Source organism: Chroicocephalus ridibundus, chromosome 1 (assembly GCF_963924245.1).
Source record: "Chroicocephalus ridibundus chromosome 1, bChrRid1.1, whole genome shotgun sequence".
Taxonomy (NCBI): domain Eukaryota; kingdom Metazoa; phylum Chordata; class Aves; order Charadriiformes; family Laridae; genus Chroicocephalus; species Chroicocephalus ridibundus.
The window spans coordinates 197,608,944-197,629,605 of record NC_086284.1 but is presented as its reverse complement, the minus strand read 5'-3'; the positions used below and the strand labels follow the sequence as shown (position 1 = coordinate 197,629,605).

The following is a 20,662-nucleotide window of genomic DNA, read 5'->3' as shown; positions in this document are numbered from 1 at the left end:
TGTTTATGAGGTTTTGTATTTGTAGCTGCAGGGTTACAGAGCGTTGCCAAGCCCTCCCCAGGTCTATGCAGAGTGATCAGAACACCTTCAGGCATGTTACCTGGCCTCAAGTGGAGGGGCTCATGGAGGATTTTGCTGCTCACGCATCTGCCAAGGTGACAGTTCTGGCAGCAATTTAAGAAGAGCTCTTGAGAGACGCAAAAAACGTCTGTCTCTTGCGCCTTTTGGAAAGGGGGAGCTCCTTGATGAGTCAGGGGCAAAAAGCAACCACCAACTAAATTACAGCCAGATTAGAGCAGTTGTGATTGATTTAGTTTAGGAAAATCATAATCCTATGAGATCTCATTGTCCATGTCCAGCACTGATAAATCTAGGGGTTTTAATTTTGATGAATTTGAAAAACAACAAAAAAATCTGTGAAGTACAAAGATACACCCTTGTTTTTCCTTCAGGATGAAATGGGCTATATAAATACAGGCATTATTATGGGAAGTATATTTAGGTCCCTTTGATCTTTTTTTTTTTTTTTTTGATTTTATTTTCACTCTTCCATAGTTATTTCTGGACTGAAAAAATGTCTGTTTCTCAGAAGCAGTAGGTTTTGGACACCAAGGAATAAGACAATGAGTAGCAGGTGGTTTGAAAGGGGGTGGAATTGTTCTTTCACTAAGTACAGTGTTAAATGACACAAAATAATACCCTTTAAAAAAAATAAAAAAATTGCAAACAGCCTTCCTGTCCTTTCTCAGAAAGTCTGGATTAATCTACTGGATTTGACTTTCAGGGCATGTACATATGAACCCTGGTTCTTTCAAGTCAGCTTGGGTGAGAAAATATGACACTACTATCCATTTCAATAACTGCATGTAAATACAGAAACCATCTCAGTCATACAGGAAGGTGCGTGTGCCTCAGGTACTTATACTTGAACCATAAAGATTACTGATTATTCACAACAATTTGGCAGTGAGACAAAACCGCAGCAATTCATGCCATTAGGGAACCGGTATGTATAGTGTGCTTGATCAGTTAACTAATAAATATTCTGTTTCTAGTTTCTAATCTATGCTGTCATATCCTAGTTGTCTTCATGGGAGAGCCAAGGCTGACTACAATACAATGGTTTGATCTGGAGTTTGCAAAGGCATGGATAATTCTTCCACAGTTCATATCTAAAAGAGGCGGTTTATCTATTGTGTCAAATGCAGCAGTGAATAGATTGGCTGCCCCAGACATTCACTGAGTAGTTCATTGGCTGAAAATCACTTTTTCTTGAAACCATCTGCAGCCCAGCTAGTTCTGCTGAGTCCTGAAAGTAGACAAATAAAGTGCTCAAGACTTTTTTACTGTTTCCCATTTCCAGAAATATAAGAGTTCTTCAAATGGGTGCAAGAACAACAACTGTGATTTCATTATAATCACAATGACTTGAGTTTGTGTTGGTTGGATCTTCATTGATCCTATAATAAAAAAAGAACATTATTATTTGATAAAGGGTTAAATAAATAAATATTACTAATAGGATTGTGAATCCAAAGCAACTAAAATCATGAATGGGTGTCCTCAACATTATAAGATCTGTGTAATACCAAGAAGCATGAAAAGTGGTGATTTGTGAGGCTTGGGGTTTTCTTGTTGTTTTTTTTTTTTTTTTTTTTCTCTCTTATGACTTATGTTCTTTACTAGAGCACTTGATTTTGGTAAACTCTGTCCCCGTAGCAGTTTACCAACTATTATGGGTACCAGGGACTCAAATGTTTCTGAAGGAGGAAAGCAGAGGAGAGGCAAGATAATTCCTAGAAAAATGTTGAAATAAATAATCAGGTAAATCATACGTAACCACAGGGACATGATAAGTAGCCAGTGCAGAATTGTGAAGAACAAATAGTACCAAACCCATCTAATAATTTTCTTTGACAGGGTAACAGTTTTATAGCTGCAGAAGAAGCACTTGATGTCATGGCTCTTGAATTTAGTAGTGTTATCTCAACTGTTGCATACAGTATTTTCCTGAGAAAATTTGTGAACTGAGATTTAGGTGAAAATGTCATAGGGTGGATGCAGACCTATTCAGAGAACTTTGCTCAGAGTGTAATTAGCAATGGTTTCTGTTTAAAAGGCAGAATGTGTCACGTGGTATTTGGCAGGTGTTTATGCTGGATCAGGTACTAGCCAATATTTTTGTGTTTACTCTGGATGCACTTGGAATGAAGGATATGCTTGTAAAACCTGGAGGTGACTTCTAGCTGGGAAGGACTAAGAGTGTATTGGAAGAGACTCTTAGAGTCCAAAACTGAAGATATGGTCTGAAAAAATAATATGCAATTTAAGAGACAAGTGCAAGGCATTGTTCCTCAGGAAGAAGGATTGTACAGTGAGGAATAGAGAAAGACTGATCAGAAAATACTATCTCAAAAACGATCTAAGCACGATAGTAAAATATAACCTGCCTATATTCCTCATGTTTTACTGGAACATGCGGATGGGTGTACCGTCTGTAAAATAATTTGAGTAAACCTCCAATTTGCCTGTCAATTGTGAAACCACATTTTGACTCGCTACAGGTTTTTACCCTCCCTTCACAAAGGGTGAGAGACTCTGCGAGCGAGAAGAAAGACAATCACAAATCTTGAAAAGGTGGACTGTGAATGAACAAGGTGGTTCGTTAGCCTGAGAAAGAGTTGACTAAGAATGGAAGGTGATAGAAAATAACATTTTCAAATAGAAAATGGCTTTTACAGAAATGTGGAGGATCACTTGTTCATCCAGATACAGTGTATGTGAACAGGAGGAATCTTTAGTATGATTCCATTTAGATTTGGAGAAAGGCCCTTTTAATAGTTAAGGCATTAAAGCATTAGACCAGCTTGCCTGAGGACATTTTGGAGCCTCTATTGCTGAGGATCTGGGAGAATGCATTAGACAAACACCTGCCCAGTGATTGTATAACTGTACTTAGTTCTTCCTTGGGGCTTGGGAAGTGGATCGGGTGATTTCTTAATGTCCCTTCCAGCCTGATTCTATTATCCACTGTCCTCAGACTTTTCACCTGAACCATAGGGCTGGAAATGTTTTCGAAATGGAAAGCTTGAATAGCATCTAATTATGAGGTCTGAAACGGTAGAGTCTAGACAGGTTTATAAAAACCTTCACATAGTGTAAGAATGCACACCAAACAGTAAAGCTTACCAGCTCTATGTTAATAAACTGTGTGTTAAGAGAACCTAATCAGGACATCGCTCCCCCTGTGCTGCTGGCATACAAATGCACAGGGCAGCCCAACTGCTTTCTGAGTACTTTACCTCCTGTTTGAGATAAGTAATCAACAACTGGAAGCAAAATAAATGTGAAGATAGGAATAATGGAAAGCAATAATTTGAGGGAAGGATGTGATTGATATATTCATTTCTGAAAAAAGTTCAGTGCCTGAGAGTACACCTGAGATAGATAGCAGTTTTGAAAATATAAATAGGAAAATTTTTGTTTTGTTTTGTTTTGGTTTCGTTTTGTGGGTTTAGTGTTTTTTTTTAAAAATTTTTTTCTTTTTTTTCTTTTTTAAAGTTTACTCCAGTCAGTTAAGAAATAAGAAGGGGTAGGGTTTTAAATATTTTTAAAATAAAGATGAATTTAATGTACTTATAATTTCAGGTAGTTATTTATTGTGAGCTTGACTCTTTGCCTCTAATTTCCAGTTTGACTGGCCCTCTGTGAAACTTCTATTTCTTGATCAGTAACGGAAGCAGAAAGGAAGGAACAGGCTCCCAAATGAAATGTGGAATACTGAAAAGGTCAAAGTGGTGCCACCCTGACATGTCACAGAATATATTACGTATCAGAATCTGCTCTCATTTTAATGACAAAGATCCTGCCTGGGACAAAGCATAGCTGGAAGTTAAATATTTTACATGACAATGATTGTAAGGAGAATAGGGAATGGTGCTTATTCCAATACGTTCTTCCATGCTTTATTTTTTGAAGATAATGATTAAATTTATAGAATTTTCTACTCCCATTACAAAGTTAATCAATGATACCACTCTAATAATTTTCATCAAATCATTTTGGTACATTGACCAAAGGAATGGATTCATGCAAAATGATAATGCTTAAGAGTTTAAGCATTAAACTGAGAGAAACTTGACTCACCAACAGAAACTAAAAAGAGGAAAAAAAGGAAGCACATTTTAGCAAGTCCGCATTAAACTGTCATGCTGAATATTGCTTTTCTATTTACTTTGCTGTTAATGATGTTTGACAAAATAAATGTTGGAAAGTCTCTAATCAGACTTCTTTTAATGGTTCATTCCCCCTGCTATTAGATACCAAATGAATTTACCATCAGAGAGAAAATCATGGGATCCTTTTCACTTTTTTACAGAATACAAAACGATTTCGTTCAGAAAAATCTCTTCGGGGTCAGAATACTTGGTCAGTTAGCGCAATGCTTGTGCTGGGAAATAGAAGAAATCCACAAATAGTGTATGAAATGCTACGTGACAGATTTTATCCCCACCAGTGGTCAACGAAAAATTGACACAAGCACTGATGGGTACTGACAGTGAAACACTTATGAAACTATCAGCAGAGGAGGTAAAAATGATAAAGACAGGGTACTGTAGCTGATCATTAGGAATAGGTGAGGAACTCCAGCATTGCTTGCCCCCTTTTTAACTTGTCAGTCAGTCTTGCATGTCTTGCCAGAGGTGTAAAGAAGACAGCAAAGAGGATTTAGAACCAGATCTTTGACTGAGCCAAAATGACATAAGTTCATAGAAACTTTACCCCAGAAGAGAACGGTGTACTTAATATCAGTGTGTACCATGGATTGCTTGTTTTTAGGAACAGGGTTTTGTAGTTTTACCTACTCCCTTTATCCTGGTATACTGCAGTTAATAGCACTTTTCGGAGAAGGGACCACAGTTACTTTATGATCCTTCATAATATTTTACCATTAGAGTCACATTGATGACTATATACCTAAATGTAATGAATACATATACTGAATGAATGCTACAGTAGCTTTATTTAAATTGTGGCAGCCTTCAACATAGCTAGCTCTGTTTTGTTTACTTAGAGAATCGTCTGTGACATTTCTTTGACATTGTTCTTAGGTCATTGTTGTCTCTTAGCAGTTTTTTTGTGTGTCTGCAGTTGTGCATTGTATCTCTGCTTTTCTCCAAATTATGGGATTACTTCTTATCTTTAATATCTTTTGGACGTCTAAAGCTTTCGATGGATAAAGTGACAGTTTAGTGGGAAGTGGGGAGGAGGATTGAGCAGGAAAAGAAACAACTTAACTTAAGAGTGTGTAAACTTTCCACTTAGATTATTTATGGATAATTTAGAAATAAATAAGATAGATTGCTGTTAAGATTAATTCACATTTCCTGTAGTAATCTTTGTATTCCTTTGATATAAAGCTAAAGCTTTTTTATCTCATTAAGTAAGCTGATGAATAGACTTTTTTTTTCTATGTCCCCAAGATGTTATTTAATAGAAGATTAAAAAACCTTGCAAATGAAGACTGAGGAAATATACATGAAATGTAACCTTTTTCCCAAAGATATTTCTGCTTTAAAGACTGTTTTCAAGCTTAACGAATTGATTTTCACAACTAATAATATTCTAACATACCTTCACAAAGCGGAAATTGTTTAATTCAATTTTAAGTTTTACTTTTATATTTATGCAGCTGAACTGTATTGATAACAATGTATTTCAAGCTGCAAGCTGTAATTAATAATAACACTGTATAATTGGCTACAGGAGCTTCAAAGTAATGTTTGAAAAATTACAAAATCAGACGATAGGTGTATTAATATTGCAAAAGCTTGGATATTATTCCTGCAGTTTTTAATATTTGTACCAATTAGTACCTGATAAAGAACAGTGTAATTTTTAGGGATTTATGATGAGGGACCGTTTTAATTTCTCTCAGTAGTGCTAATCAATTTGATATTCTTCAGCTTTAATTCTACGGGTTTTTTTTCTCTGTAGTTTTAGGGAGGTATCTCAGAGCAGTAAGGATACAGTGGTACTTTCCTGGTATGCTCTCTGACCCTCCAGTGATTGTTGGAAGAGGGACTTCTTTATATCTAATAGCTTTTAAGGGGTTTCTTCTTCAGTCAATTAGTTGAGACACTTTTTAAACCTCCCCTAGAAATCTCACTAGCTACAGTGGAAGAGGGTGGGGAAAAAAAAAAAAGGCAGAAAACTTCTGTAGAACTGGGTTTTGTACCTGCCCCAAAGAGTATGTACCATACGGTGGACTGTATAGACAAAAGTTATACAGCCAACCTTGCTTCCGTAACTAGCATGGCACAGATTTGCTGATAAACTTGAAAGATTTGTATTCTGTTCAGGTTTCTTATTCTTGTGGCCAATTCAAGCAATAATATCTCTCATAGGGGTGCTTTTAAGGTAATATGAAAAAAATATGCCAGAAACAGTTACAAAGAAGCCTAAGTAATTTAGAGACAATATAGTTTTTTCATGAATTGTCTAAGCAATGTTGTCACATATTTGAAACCACCATTATACTTTAATACTTCTGGAGTGAACTAAGTAGTTATGAGAGTTGGCCAAGGAGGCTTAAGTCTGGAGCTAGAGATAGATACCATTCCTATGCTACAAGAGATATGCTTGTATGCTAAACACTTCCTCTTGTTCCCCGACTTGTACAAATAATTTTTATTCCACAGGAGATAATTTGCAAATTGATTCTGGAAAGAAGTCCTGGGCAAGAAACAGGGACTTCTGTATGTGCTTGAAACGGTGAGAAGTCAGTGACTACTTCCCTGAATCTCATGAGGTTTAGCAAAGGATTGAATGCACAGGAAGGTTGTCTCTGAGGCTGCCAACAAGGCTCGGGGTGGGAAGACCTCACGCTTCCTGGTTTTGCCCACTGATATTTATTGTTTCCTGCCAGCTGGGGTGTTAACTGTGGTCAAGACTGAGTTCATTAGCTATTTTTATATGGAGCAGTTACCAAATAGCTGTGATATTGAAACTCTTGTGACTCTTCGGAGTCTGAATCTGATTTGATTTTCCTTTGCTCTTGGAGAGCTGAGATAAATAAGCTCCTCAGAGCAAGGACCAATATTTTTCCACTGTGATGCCTAGAATATTTAGAAAACTCTGAAAAATAAATGTTAAAAGCTCGTTATAATATGGAGGGCCTCTGTACGTTTATGTGTATATTCGTATATATAACTTACTGCTATCAGTACTATAGAAGTAATTTGACTATATGACTTTTTTTTCTTTTACTTCATGTGAACACCAGATACTTACACTGGTTGTGAGCACGAATTCAAAGAATATTAAAAATGTCTAGGAAATAAAATTTTATTTCAGCATTGCTTTTCGTGCAATGGCTTGTTACTAAAACCTTTTAATTTTGTCACGATATCTAGTTCAAGATTTTTAAATGTAAAAAAACCAAACAAAATTATAAAAGTGTTGATGCTAATTTTAAGAAAGAAATCTTACTAAATTAAGGGCATACTTTTGTTGAATATTGTGTGTGGTGTTCATAATGAATATGAGTTTTCTTGAAGTGGTTTTTCAAATGCGGAGCTCTGCAGCAGTGGTTGGGGATTACAAGTTTCAGTGTCTGAAAGTCAGTAATTTAAGGGAAAGCATTTCAAACAAGATGTAAGGTGTACTTTTTAGTATTAGATGTGAATAAGCATTTAAAAATTACTAAGGGATACTGGTATATTTATTTGAGGTTTAAATCAATAAATGAAAAAGAGAAATCTTTCTAAATGAAAGAACAAAATATTTGCAAAATTTAGAAATTACTGCTTAAACTGTAGTGTATACTATACTTGAGATCAGACCTTTATGATTATAAGGGTGCTTTTATAGCATATAAACTGTTATTAAAATTACTGAAATAAAAGGTAGGATAAATATATAGGTATTAATGTACTGTTAGATCTTTGCAATGACAGAAATGAAATTTCTCAAGTGCTGCTGTTCAATGTATTAGGATGTATTACTGTACAGCCTGTATCTTCTCTTAGATTCTGGGACTCTCTTTTGCTACAAGAAGTCTCAGAGCAAATAATTCACACATAATGAAAAAACTCCTGTGAAAGCAAACTTAGGAAATGTCTGAATCAAAATGTAGCCATTCTAGTTGTTTACGACCAAATTTCACACAATCCCATTAACAGGAAGTGGATTTTAACAGAGTTAATCCCAGTGGATATTCTTGTTGTAAGTGAAAGTATTTGTAAAGGTGATACTAGAAGGGAAAGCATCAAGGACACACAGTATGATTTGCAGTCTGAATAAAGATGCCCATGTTTGGATTTTGCATTATGATTTTGCTATGGTGCAAGCAGGCAACTATAGGAAATACTTTGACAGATTATTTTCCATGATAGTTGTGCTTAACTTCTTTAAAAAAAAAATAAAAAAAAATCTGTCAATAGTAAGTCCAAGAAGTTTCACAGATTTTGCAATGAGTGAGATTTTTTTTTTTCTCCTTTATCAAGAACTGTCTAAAGCTCCTTTGTCCTTTATTTTTTTAAAAAACTTCTGCTATTCTAGCTTTTTCAGAAAGATTTATTTAACACAAGATTCAGCATGGCACCTTTTGTATTGCAGTGGTGTGAATGGCTGTTGTGAGTCCAACGAATCAGGGATCAAATATGTGGACCATGACATATTCTTGATCAGAATCTGTGTGAATGAACTTTGCCAAAATAACATTTAATGTTTTTGCTTTCCCAGCATGCACAGATTTTTCTAAGGAGAGCCTGTACTTAAGGGCACTGTCTGGGCAAATGTGACAGGAAGGAGCATGGTGACATGGGCTTGGGCTGTATTTACATGTCCTTTTTTGTTAATACCTTAAAGGGTTCACGGTATTTGAATAGTAATCTTGGTTGTGCTTCACTGGTTTAGAGTCCGTAGTCTCATTCACATTAAGAAGCTACACCTGTTAAAGAGAAGTTCCTAGCTCTTGAGTTTGCTCAGGAAATTGCACTTTTCTGTCTGTATGTCTTTCTATCTTCAAAGGGTTTCTAGTGGTTTTAAATGTTTAGCGTTTTTGCAGCTTTACTTTCTACCCAGAGACTGTACCTTATAAAAATCACAGGTGAGAAATACTTAATGATTGAACATTAGCAATACACTCTTGGTGTCAGCTCTGTCATGGTCTGTGGCTGCAGTTTAAGCAATGAAGCACTGGAACTGTCAGGCTGAGTGAGACACTGATGGTCAATATCTTGTCTCCAGTGGTGGCCTCAATTACATGGAAGAGGAAGATACCAAAATCTTACTTAACAGTCACTGGCAGAATTACCTACCCAAACAGTGCTCTGTAACCCCAGGTATTTAGTGGTTGATGCTTAGATTTCCCAAAGCATGAAAATTTAGAAACATTATGATTTCTTGTTGTTATCATTTTAACCTCACCCACAGAATGTCTTCTTGTTTTGATGCTATGAATGGCATGCAGGAGAACCCAGTTAAACCTCCTTTGTAGTGTGCCACCTTACTTATTTTAACTCTGGGTTAGAAGATATGAAGTAGTTGCAGTTTAATAGTTTTTGTTGTCGGATTCTGGATCCCTTATTTCATTTATATCTCTGTTAAGCTGTGTAGCCATGACTGAACACTCCAAGTAAAGCCTTACTATTGATTTATGTAGTGTCATTGTAATCTCATTTTTATTCTTAGCTCCATTCTTTATACATCCTGACAAATAGTGAGCTTTTTCTGTTGGCTGCTGGGTATCAAGCAAATTATTTCCAAAAGCTATCTGTTCTGACACTCAAGGTTTATTAACAAATGGCTACAGCTGATTTAGAACTCAGTGATGTGTGTGAACAATTCCAGGTATTCCTGGCAGTGTGCACTCCCTTGCATTTGTCAATAGTCAATATTTTTCTATGATATACTTGTTTATCTAGCTTTGTGAATACTCTGTCTCCTCTCTCTGCTCTTGTTTATTTCAAATAATTTTATACCGTTTTCAAATTTTCCAATCTTTCTGCTCAATACTTTCCCGTTCCCTTTTATTGAAGTGCATTGTGTTATACAAACCAAGCCCTAGTAGCAGTTCTGGAGCACACGAGCCCTAGTAGCAGTTCTGGAGCACACGTTTGGTAGCCTTTTCCAGTGCTGATTTTTGACTGTTTCTTTCTATTTGTTGTTTTTGATCCTTAGGGCACCTCTCCCTTTCCCCACCCCCCAGTTTCTGCCTATTGATCCCAACTTCCTGAAGTCTTTCTTCTAAAAACTCTATTATGAACTTCAATATTCTATATACAAGGCTGATGATATATCTATTTTGGTGGTAATTACTGTTACTTTCTGTATAAGTACTAATAATAACAGAATGCAGAGAGATCTGAACTTAACTTGTATCTTGTTTAACTATATGGCCCTCTGGAATGCATTTATTCTTCAAGCTCATACATTTGGAATGCATTTATTCTTCAAGGTCATACATTTCCCTATTATGTAGGATCATACGATCTGTTAATGAACTAATAGTGCTGGTAGTTTGAGGGTAAAGATTAGTAACTTTCAAAATGTGATATGTTGAATTCTTGTTATCATCCAACTGTACGTGAAGCCACTGACTCGGTCACGTAGAAAGCCCATATAACAGGGAACTAAAGTCTTCCAAGTGTTAGATTAGCCCTAAATGAAACTTGGGATTTCTCTGTTTTTAGAACTTTTCACAACTGATAATTTCACCGTGAATTAAGACAGAGGGAAATTGCATTACATTTTTTGTGCAAACTTCTGCATAACAGTTCAGCTGAAGCATGTTTTGTTTAGATTTCATTATAATTTTATTTTTACAAAGCTGTAAAATGAAACAGAAAAGGAGTATTTCATCTGATGTCTTTGCAATTATGTCTTCTGATATTAAAAAGAAAGAATGAACAACTGAAATTGAAACTGTTCGTTTTCAACATTTTCATCAGTTTTGGCTAAATGGTAATACCTATCAGAAAAAGTAACCATAAAGCTTAATGCTACCCAAGAATCAGTTTTCCTTCCTTCCTTAGGCCAAATTCAGTTTTAAGAATAATTAATAAATAGTGTATGTACATGATATATGGTCTACTTTCCTGGGCAGTTCTACCAAGATCTAGGAAGCTGTTAAGTAGACAGTGTGTTGTTTTTCTTTTTTTCTACGAAGAGAAAACAAACCAAAAATATAACTATTCATCATTCTGTAAGCTTACGTAACATGATATGTGACTTTATTCACATTATGTTATGTACTGCGCTGTGACATACATGACTATATCCTCAAAAGCAGGATATATACATAGTCAGCTCTCCACAGTCTGTTACAGCTTCATGGCAGTTGTTTTAAGACTGAAAAATCTTATTAGAACTTATCAAACTTAACATTACAATTGGCTTTCTGGGATTTTTTTTCTTTTGTGTCTAAGCGATAAAAAAGGATAGTGTAAATAAAAACTAAACCAAACTATGGCCTACTAAAGGGATGCCCACTGTCATTCTTCCTTTACAATGTGGTGAATTCCAATGTGTTCTGGACCTTATCAGTAGGATCTTCAGTTCTTGTTTTATTACTTTATGACTTTCCCTACTCGTTCTAATCTCCCCCACTCCCTCACCAGTACAGAAGTATCCTATATGAGAAACAACAGTTTGCAGTTTTCACGGACTGCTATTTTTAATACGCTATGCTAATACAAGACACTTGAGATTTGCTCATCTGCACGAAGTAGAAGAGTTGAATGAGTCGGATGTTACAACGCTGACAATATTCTTGCAAGATTACAAGCTAAGAATGTCTGATTGGAAATGTCAAGGCGACATTCTCGTCTTCGTTTTATTTATTTTCTTTCTTGTGTTGTGGGGCAGGGGGCCATATTGTGCTCTGAGTCACCGTAAGCACACGTTTGCTACTAAACTTGCACTGGGGTAACTTAGCAGTAACAGCTCTCTCTTGGATGCTTGCATGAGTCTGCGTGCGTTCAGACAGGGGTAACCCTTTTAGTCAGCTACAAGAGTCATTCCTTCAGTTCTGTTACCTGAAGAACTGCCCACAGAGCTCCGAAGAGTTCTGTTCAAAGAATAGAATATTTCAAAGAATTACTATTACTCATTTCAGAAAAAAACAGGCATATGTGTATACTTCACTAATAGTTGGAAAGACTCCTACACTGATTTTTTTATGTTAGAAATGCATGATTTTTATGCAAATTACAAGCTGTGATACCACCACTATAAATTGGGATGGCAGAAATATGCATATTGTGAAACTTTACAGATTATAAAAAGATATTTTTTTTTTCTCTTACTAGAAAACAAACTGTTTCTTAGGTCAAAACTCTGTTCTCTCAAGGACTTTCTATGATGGAAATAGTGTTGCTTGTTCCTCTACTTTTTAGCATTTCTTCAATATAGAATGATCAGGGGCTTTTCATCACTTCTTAGAAGAAACTGAAATGGAATGAATTGTTTTAAATGCTGACATTCTAACAAAAATGCCGGTCTCTTTCTTTAACATTGTTAATTAAAGCAGGATGTTTTGATTAGACAATTAATCAAGAGAATGAGTTACAAAACAATACCCTTGAGTAGCAGAGGTGTCATGCAGATAAATCCCTATGTGCTGCTGTGGCTGTGTGTGTCCAGAAGCCTTCCTGCCATGTCCACACTGAGCATACTATACAATAGCATACAGACATGCAGAATACCCTTCATATGCCTTCATAAGTCAGCTTCTCCTTGGGCTGCTTGCCAAAATGCTGTGATTGGTCATAGAGGGAGGAACAAAATTTCAAAATCCTTACAAACACAAGAACAAGGTGGCTGTAGATTTCCAAATTAAGAACTGAGTCCATTGAAGTGCATGCACCTATGGACTTTGTAAATGTTTGGGGAAGGAGGGGATAAGAAAAACAAAGCTATCTTGACACCTCAGTGATTCCTGAAAACATTTATGTTGGGTGTCTAAACATGGATTAAATGATCCATGACATTTGCAGGATGTCATTAATCCCACGGATGTAAATGCTCTCTAAACCACATCTGTTTTCAGGAATGCCAAGTCAAGATCTGCTCTCTTTCAAAAATGGGAACAAAAAGTCTGAACTGAATTTGCGGTGAAGGTGTTTATTTTTGTAGACATTCCTATTTTCCTCTTTACTTCTTTTCCTTCGTTTTGTGGGTGGCGGTGGGGTGTCTTTATATTTGTCTTCTGCTTGGCCTACTCCCTTTAAAACAGCATGCGCGCCCCAGGACATCTATGAGAGTCTATAACTTTGGAGAGAATTACATTGTATTGAACTTCACCAGTGCTACCTGGGATGCAGAGAAACCCACAGGGGCAGCTTTGCCAGAAAGGGCCCAGAAGGATGAGAGAGAAGGCTATCGTGCAATCCCAGGAAATAAACAGCCTCCATGTTATTAAAGTTTAGGCTAAAGGTTGGCATGAGTGCCATGAAAGCCTGCTTGCATGGTAGAATGAGAGGCCATATAACTCAACAAAGCCTGCCCAAGTCTTCAGTGCTGTCCCTATTGCATATAATAACAACCTTTTAGAACTTCCCATGGATGACGGGAAACTGCGTTTGGGAACTATGATGGGAACTACTATGTTCAGTTACTAGCCAGAAGAGGGCAGTACTTTTATGTATGCTCTAGCAGGTGTATTGAAATATATTTTGCTAGCATATTGGATTTGCTGTGAGATGCATTGCAACATTTGCTAAGGCCAGTAAATTGAGTGATATGATTATAAGTATTTTACCCAACATGTTAATGCACTTAATGAAGTGCAGATAATCACACTGCTCAATTTATAAGAATTGTCAAACCTCATAATTACTTCCATTATATTGTAGTATTTTATGGATTAAATCCTTTCAGAGCTTATTCAAGAGGTAGAAATATTATTTAATTTCAGTTAAATTATTTTAATTGTTTAATGTTTTTAATTTTTTTCCAGAATAATTTGTTTTGCAAAGCATAATGTCCCTATCACAGAACTGAGATGTTGAAGTCAATCTGGAGATATTCTTTCTGTTGCTAAAACATATGCAAAATGTGTGCCTATTTTCTTTTTCCTCCAGTTAAGGGTAAAGAATTTAGTTTAAAAATAAAAAAGTAACCTACAGAATGGTATTGGTGGCACAGGTTTTTACAGACTTAGTTATGGATCTCTTATTGAAGTTAATGGGCATTTCATGATTAAATCCCTTCATTGTTTTGATATTTCAGCTAATCAGATGTCCATGAGGTAACAGTGATGTCTGTACAGAGACTGTTAAAGTCATGCGACTCTGAAAATGATTTTTTTCCCATGTGGACCCTGGTAGAGTCTGAGCACAGTGGGGAGGAGGGGGATTTCAAGTGATGGCAAGTGTTCAATTCAGATGTAGAATGACTTCCCAATTAAAGAGTAATGGTAATGGTCAGTTTTCCACGGTAATGTCCATGAAATTATAAGGTTCATTAACTAAGGTCAGTTTAAGCAGAGTTGTCTTAGCTTTCTTTGTCTCTCTGTGATAAACAATTACAAAGGAGACAGTTTTCTGAAAGAAGGACATTTGGATGTGTTCATGAAATGTGTTAATGATGGAAGAGCATCAGTTCCCATATGTGCACTTGCCACAGGCATCACAAGCTTGTGACAAGCCCCTCTGGGCTACCTGCACCTCAGGTGCCTCTCAGGAGGAGTGATGAAAGGCATTCAAGGACTTCCGTGGTGGGTAGAGAGCTGCCTTCTGTTCCCTTCTAAATAACTCTTTTTGCTCATTTGTTATTTCAGTTGTTATACAGGCATAGAAAAACTGCTGCAGGAGAGAGATTATGTGCAGGCTTAAAAGGTAAAATACATCGAGTCCGAATACTTTTTTTTCCTAGTCCAATTACAGAGAGTCTACACAGAAGAAAACAGGAAAATGAGAAATGAAAGAAGGGAAAGAAAGAACATAAACAAATGGGGAAAATGCTAAGTTAATTTCTTCTGTTATCTATTATCAGCCTTTAGTTTACGTTACGTTCAGCTTAACAAAATACTTAACAAAATGTAGTTATGTTTTCCTAGGGAGTGATACTCTAGGCAGTCTAATGTTTTGCTGAACAGAGGAGTAAGGCCCTGAATTCTGCCCAGTTTAATTTAATTTATTCATGGGAAGGAAAACAAAACAAATTTCAAGAATGGACCTTGGTCATTTTATAAAAGGGACTGTTCAATGCGTTTGCTTGAGCCAATGTGGGATCTGACTCAGAAATCCAGATGATCCCTTTGCATGCTGTGTTATTCTTAGGTTTTGCTCAGGCTCTGGGGACAGAATGGTTGTGCAAGCTCCAAGCTTGAGAGTTGAGCTTGGCTTCCATCGGCCTCATCAAATCATCTTTTTTCACCCGAGCCATGAATTTCCGACTTCTTTTGGATGGTATTCTGATTGATGACTCTGTAATTTTATTCCATCTTAAATGGATTTATTCAAATGAAATCGCAAGTCTTTAGTAAATGTTCCTTTTGGTGATTCACAAAATCCTTATGCTCTAGCTCACTCTGTCTTAACTAACAGAAATGAAATACATCCACAAATATTGTTTTTTCACTCCAGTTATGAGATATGGTTTTCAAATAGAACTCAGAATGCAGATCTAACTTGGAGAGTGTATTTTATATTAAGTCACATTTTCAATTTGAAAAGTTTCCTATTGAAACAGTTGTAGTTTTGTGGACTATAGGGCACATCAGATTTCATCTCGGTGGCTGCTTTTGTGGACTTCTGGTTAATCAACTAAAAAAACAGAACATAGACAACAAATAGGTTTATGTAATACCAAGCATTCACCGCTGCAAGTGACCTCAAATCTTAGTTACTGGTGCAAAAGAGCTTTTGCTGCCTCCAAATTTCCTATCAGGAGGTATTCCAATATTATGAGATCTTCACAATTCACTATTTTAGCAATCTATGCCATATGCAGTTGAGAGCACGGTAAGAGAGTTTACGCAGCACTGTTGCTTTTGCTTACCCAACATTATTAATTCTCCACTTCTAAAAGCACTGAATTTCCCACCGTTCTAATTCATTCCTTTCCATGCATGTGAATAAATAGATTTTAGACAGTGAAGGAATACAAATAAGACCGATGCCACTAACAGCCAGCATGATGAGACACCAAGATTAGCTTCAGCCTTTCCCTGCTTAATTTGCTCAATCAAATTTTTAGTCTTACTGAAATTATTGTTCACCGCTCACCAAATGGAAAAGAAAGCAATCATTTCATCGCAGAGGCAGTGTGAGGGGATGGAGGGCAAGAACCTATAATTTGTGTATTAAAGTAATCCTAATACCAGTGACTCTTTCTCTGAAGTTCTGTAGGACTAAGATAACGGACACAACAAAAATGCCATATATTCAGCTATATTTTGCATTTGATGTAAGTTCGTTATAAAAATTAATATCAAGTTTAGCTACTTGATTTTTGATTGCTGGCATCTAACAAGGGGAACACAGTTATCAAAGTAAAATAGCTTTTGGAAGGCAGAAGCAAAGCTGATATTTGTTCACCCATGGTAGACTTAGGAAAAGAAAGCTAGTAAAGGTGTCTTGTGGACTTGCACTGTTTTCATAGCTTAAGCTAGTTGCCAGAAGCTTTTACTGCAGTTAGTTACTTTTGATTTAGTTTCAGATGCAACATCCTGTGCTACGTTCTCCAAGAACTGAGTCATTTCTGCTTTTATAGGGTTTTTGATTCATTGTGTTGAATCACTGAACTTAAGATGTGTATGCATACATGTTTGTGGTGGTGGTGGGGAGCGGAATGGTGCTTGTATGAAAGCAGAGACAGATCATAGTTCGAAAGCTGGTGGTGAAGTACTAGGTGAAATGAAAGCATTACAGATGCTATATGCTACCACAAGGTCTTTGTGGTGGAAAAAAGCACTTTAATTCCTCATATACTTACTCATGACAGTCTCTAAGAGCAAAAAAAGGGTAAAAAAAAAAAAAGGAAAATGAGAGGTGCAGTGTGTTAGTGATAAAGAGGAATTAAAGACGAAGAATAGAGAATGACTTATGTAGTATAAGATGCCATGAGCTGTATCCCATCCATCCTGTCGGAGCCCCAGATGGCCTTCCAGCTGCCGTGTTTTCCCAGATGACTTAACTCTTAGACATCCAAATTCACTCCTTTGAAAGCTCCTGCTGGAGTTTTCTGGCTGTAAGCAGGCCATGTTCTCAACTCTACTGAAGTCCTCAGAGAAACTTTGGCTGTGACCAGGAGGCCAATTTACTTCATCCGATACCGTGGTCGTCATGGCCATCTCACTCTTGCACTAGAGCATGGGGTTGCTCTAGAGTCGGTGGATGGTGATTTTTAGAGACAGGTGAATGCTCTCCCCAGGCTGGCTGCAGCCAGCGCCCATCTGACTGGGAGGGTGCTGTTATTTGTAGGGCTGTTTTGCACGTGACTATAAGCCACATGCACAGTCAGAAAGCTTGCAAAAATGAAAATGATTTGTGGAACTTAATTCACCAGTGGTGCCTATAAGTTTGGGATCTCTAAGGTTGAGGGTGTGTAAGCAGGCATGTGGGCTAAGATCCACATCCTCAGAGATGTGTACAGAGAAAACAATATTTATAAGTTCAGAGTCTTATTTGGCAGAAAATAAAATACAGGAACATGAATGTACAAACATCTATTTTCTTATAGGGCTCCTTAAAAATAGTTGCTGTTAAAACAATATTTCTGCTATGAACAACGAATCATACCTGTTGTCAGTCCTGTGCTATTTAGCAGTTCTCAGTTTCATCAAATAAGGGTTATATCCCCAGGAGTTTTTCTGACAGGGTCCCCCAGAATCTGGAAGATCATCCAATTACAATTTAAGGAAACTTCCAGCAAAGACGACTAACTAAAGATAGCAGTCTCTGAGAGCATCAGGAAGAGACAAAGAAAGAGTGTGAGAGGGTGTGTACATGAGAAAATGAGTGCTTTGCTTCCTCGTGTGAGTAAAGCAAGGGGAATTAAACCTGTACTTAATTTTTGTAGCAAGTAGAACCAAGGTCTCTGGTGTTGGGTTTGGACCTGCTTGCTTTCTTTCCTTTTTTCTTTTCCTCTTTTCTTCTATTTCTCTCTCTTGCTATGACTAGACCCCATATTTATATTAAAAACCTGACATTGATTCTAATGGAGTGTTTTTAGATTTACATGTGTTGTTAACAAAAAGGGGCTCAGTGCTCTGCTGCATAAGGAGGGAGGTGTAATAAGAGAACGAGATCTTCCTCTGCATTTTTCTGTTGACTGCCTAAACTCTCTAGAGAGTCAATTTAAGTGGACTGAGGAGTCCCCATTTGGGCCCAGACATTTAAAATTTTAATCAGGCTGTGCCTAACTTAATCATCTCATTAGCAGGATTGTATTTCATCCCATGTGTATTCTGTGCCAATAGAAGAACTCTTGTAGGAAAGGAATCGGGGAGTTTTCATCAATCCATTATTTAATATTATGAAATGCAGACACCATTTCATTTAAGGGAAGGGATAGCAAATGCCTGAGTTTTTCTTGGAAGAGAGGTCAGTGAAATTTAATTATGATTAAAGTAATCATACAGAATTCACAAAACATAAGAGCCTTAATGTAGCTGAATGAGGCCTAATCAAAGGTCCAGATAGCTCAGGTCTCTGTCTCTGGCAAAGGCAGTTTGCAGAAAAAAACCCTAAGGAACAGGATGTATGTGCAAAGTGATTCACCGGGATTTCCTAGACCATGGAGTGTAGCTGAACCATTTTTTTTTTTAATAGCCATCTGATCAATCTGTGCTCCCTGAATTTATTCAATTTTCGTAGGAGCCTGAGAGAAGATAAAAGGCTTTGGGATTTTCTAAACTGCAGATATCTCTGGTTCTAAACATTAAAGAAGCAAGAAGTTCTGGGAGGAGGGACATAATGTAGTCTCGTTAATTATGGCTTGGTATTTCATGGTTGGATTGGTTGAGGACTCTGATTAAAGTTTTATCCGTTGTTGGGGTTTTTGAAATGGCTCTGTCCTGTGTAGGTGCTATGGTATCTAGCAAAAGCTGAGATTCTCCTTTCCCTCAGTGAGACCACTAACTGGATCTCTCGTCTCTAATCAGCCTTGTGCTTTCACAAAAGATGAATGTACTTAATAAGCTTTTGGACCTCTATCTGTCTGTCAAATTTGGCAAAACTCTGCAAAAAGCTGGTAGACCTCATGCAATATGCCTGAAAAAGGCTACAAGGATTCACACAGAATATGATAGTATGATTGCATAAGCTTTGTTCCTTAAAAATCTTAAAATCCTCTGGAATGTGCGAAGCATGCCAATAATGTGGTCAGAACTTGATTTGGAGTGTTAAATGAATGGCCCCTTCACCCTTGAAATGAAAGCTATTGTAGTAAATACTGGGGGTTTTCTCCTTCTTAGAAAGTAATTATTGGAGATAAAAAGCGGAAAAAAAAATCTGTTTCCAAAATTAGCTCCCCCGCAAAAAAAGAGAAAAATAAAGGAATCAAATGAAGGATTTTATTTATCAAGGATTTATTCGTTGTTTACAAGACACTGAAAACCATCAGTGCCTACATCTTTCATGCATGGCAATATTTACCTTCCCTATAGTATTTGTGGCATTCAGAACTCAGTGTGGGACACCGTAAATATCACGGTAACTGTAAGTACTGTGTGTGGTAAATGTCAGGATTTTAATTGCACCTACTAAGCCATAGGCTTCTTATTGCTGGTTTGGAAGAAGCATGCGATGAGCATCTCCCCAGGAAGTTACGCGATGAAGGGATTCGTCAACATAGTTTACCTGATGCTGCTCTATGGGTGAAGTTGTTAGTATGTAGCTTTAGGATGTAAAAAGCAGAACCTGAGAAAAGGAAGAAGCAGAGGAGAAATGTGTTCCTGTGATAGTGTCCCTCCCACATACACCGCAATTTAATATCACCACAGTTAAATAAGCTGTCAGTGCCATAATGTGCTTTTTGCCTAGATGCTGCCTAACCTTTGCAGGATAAAAATAAAGAGGCCATTGTTAAAGACTGCAGCTGGAAACAAACAATAAAGGCATTTAACTCCTTAGACTATTCTGAGCTGGTTTAACAGTGTTTTCTTCAACTGTGAACAGAATTTAGTTCTTACTATGCAGGTCTGACTCAGTCCCTCACAGTTCTGACTTTTGTGGGCATTTTTCACAAAGATTCACATAGCCCAAGGTCTGCCTGAGGAACAGGCCAGTTTGTACTAAGACAGGTAAAAGGTCTCAGCGATGTGCTAAGGACAAACTTCCACGTCAGCTCTGCCACTGTGGCTATTAATGACCAAGATGCATCCATTGCGGAGGTGTGCTGGAGGTGAAGTTGCAGCAGGTTCAATGTTATCTCCTTCCTCTGGCATCACCAATTAGAAGAGAAAACACTTTTTTACCCGAGTCCTTTTTACAGCACTCCTTTCTGACCTTTCCTTAATTCTCCAGCACCAGTAGCATAATGGTTTTCCTCTGGACTGATCTTGCCTGACGTGAAGATTTACCAAGGGGCTAACGAGGGTTTAACCCTCTTCTCCTCATGTTAGCCCGAGATGTGCTGTCCTGTGCTCCTGCGTTAGCGGCTCATACACGTGTGTCCTTTACCTCAGCTCCTCCAAAGCAAGATAGAAACT

The 20,662-nt window shown here is 37.2% G+C and overlaps 1 protein-coding gene across 8 annotated transcripts in view; it reads left to right on the top strand.

Moving 5' to 3' along the window:
• GRM8 (glutamate metabotropic receptor 8) overlaps positions 1 to 20,662 on the top strand; it is a 357,440-nt gene that overhangs the window by 70,140 nt on the left and 266,638 nt on the right. The gene's annotated exons all lie outside the window — the stretch shown is intronic.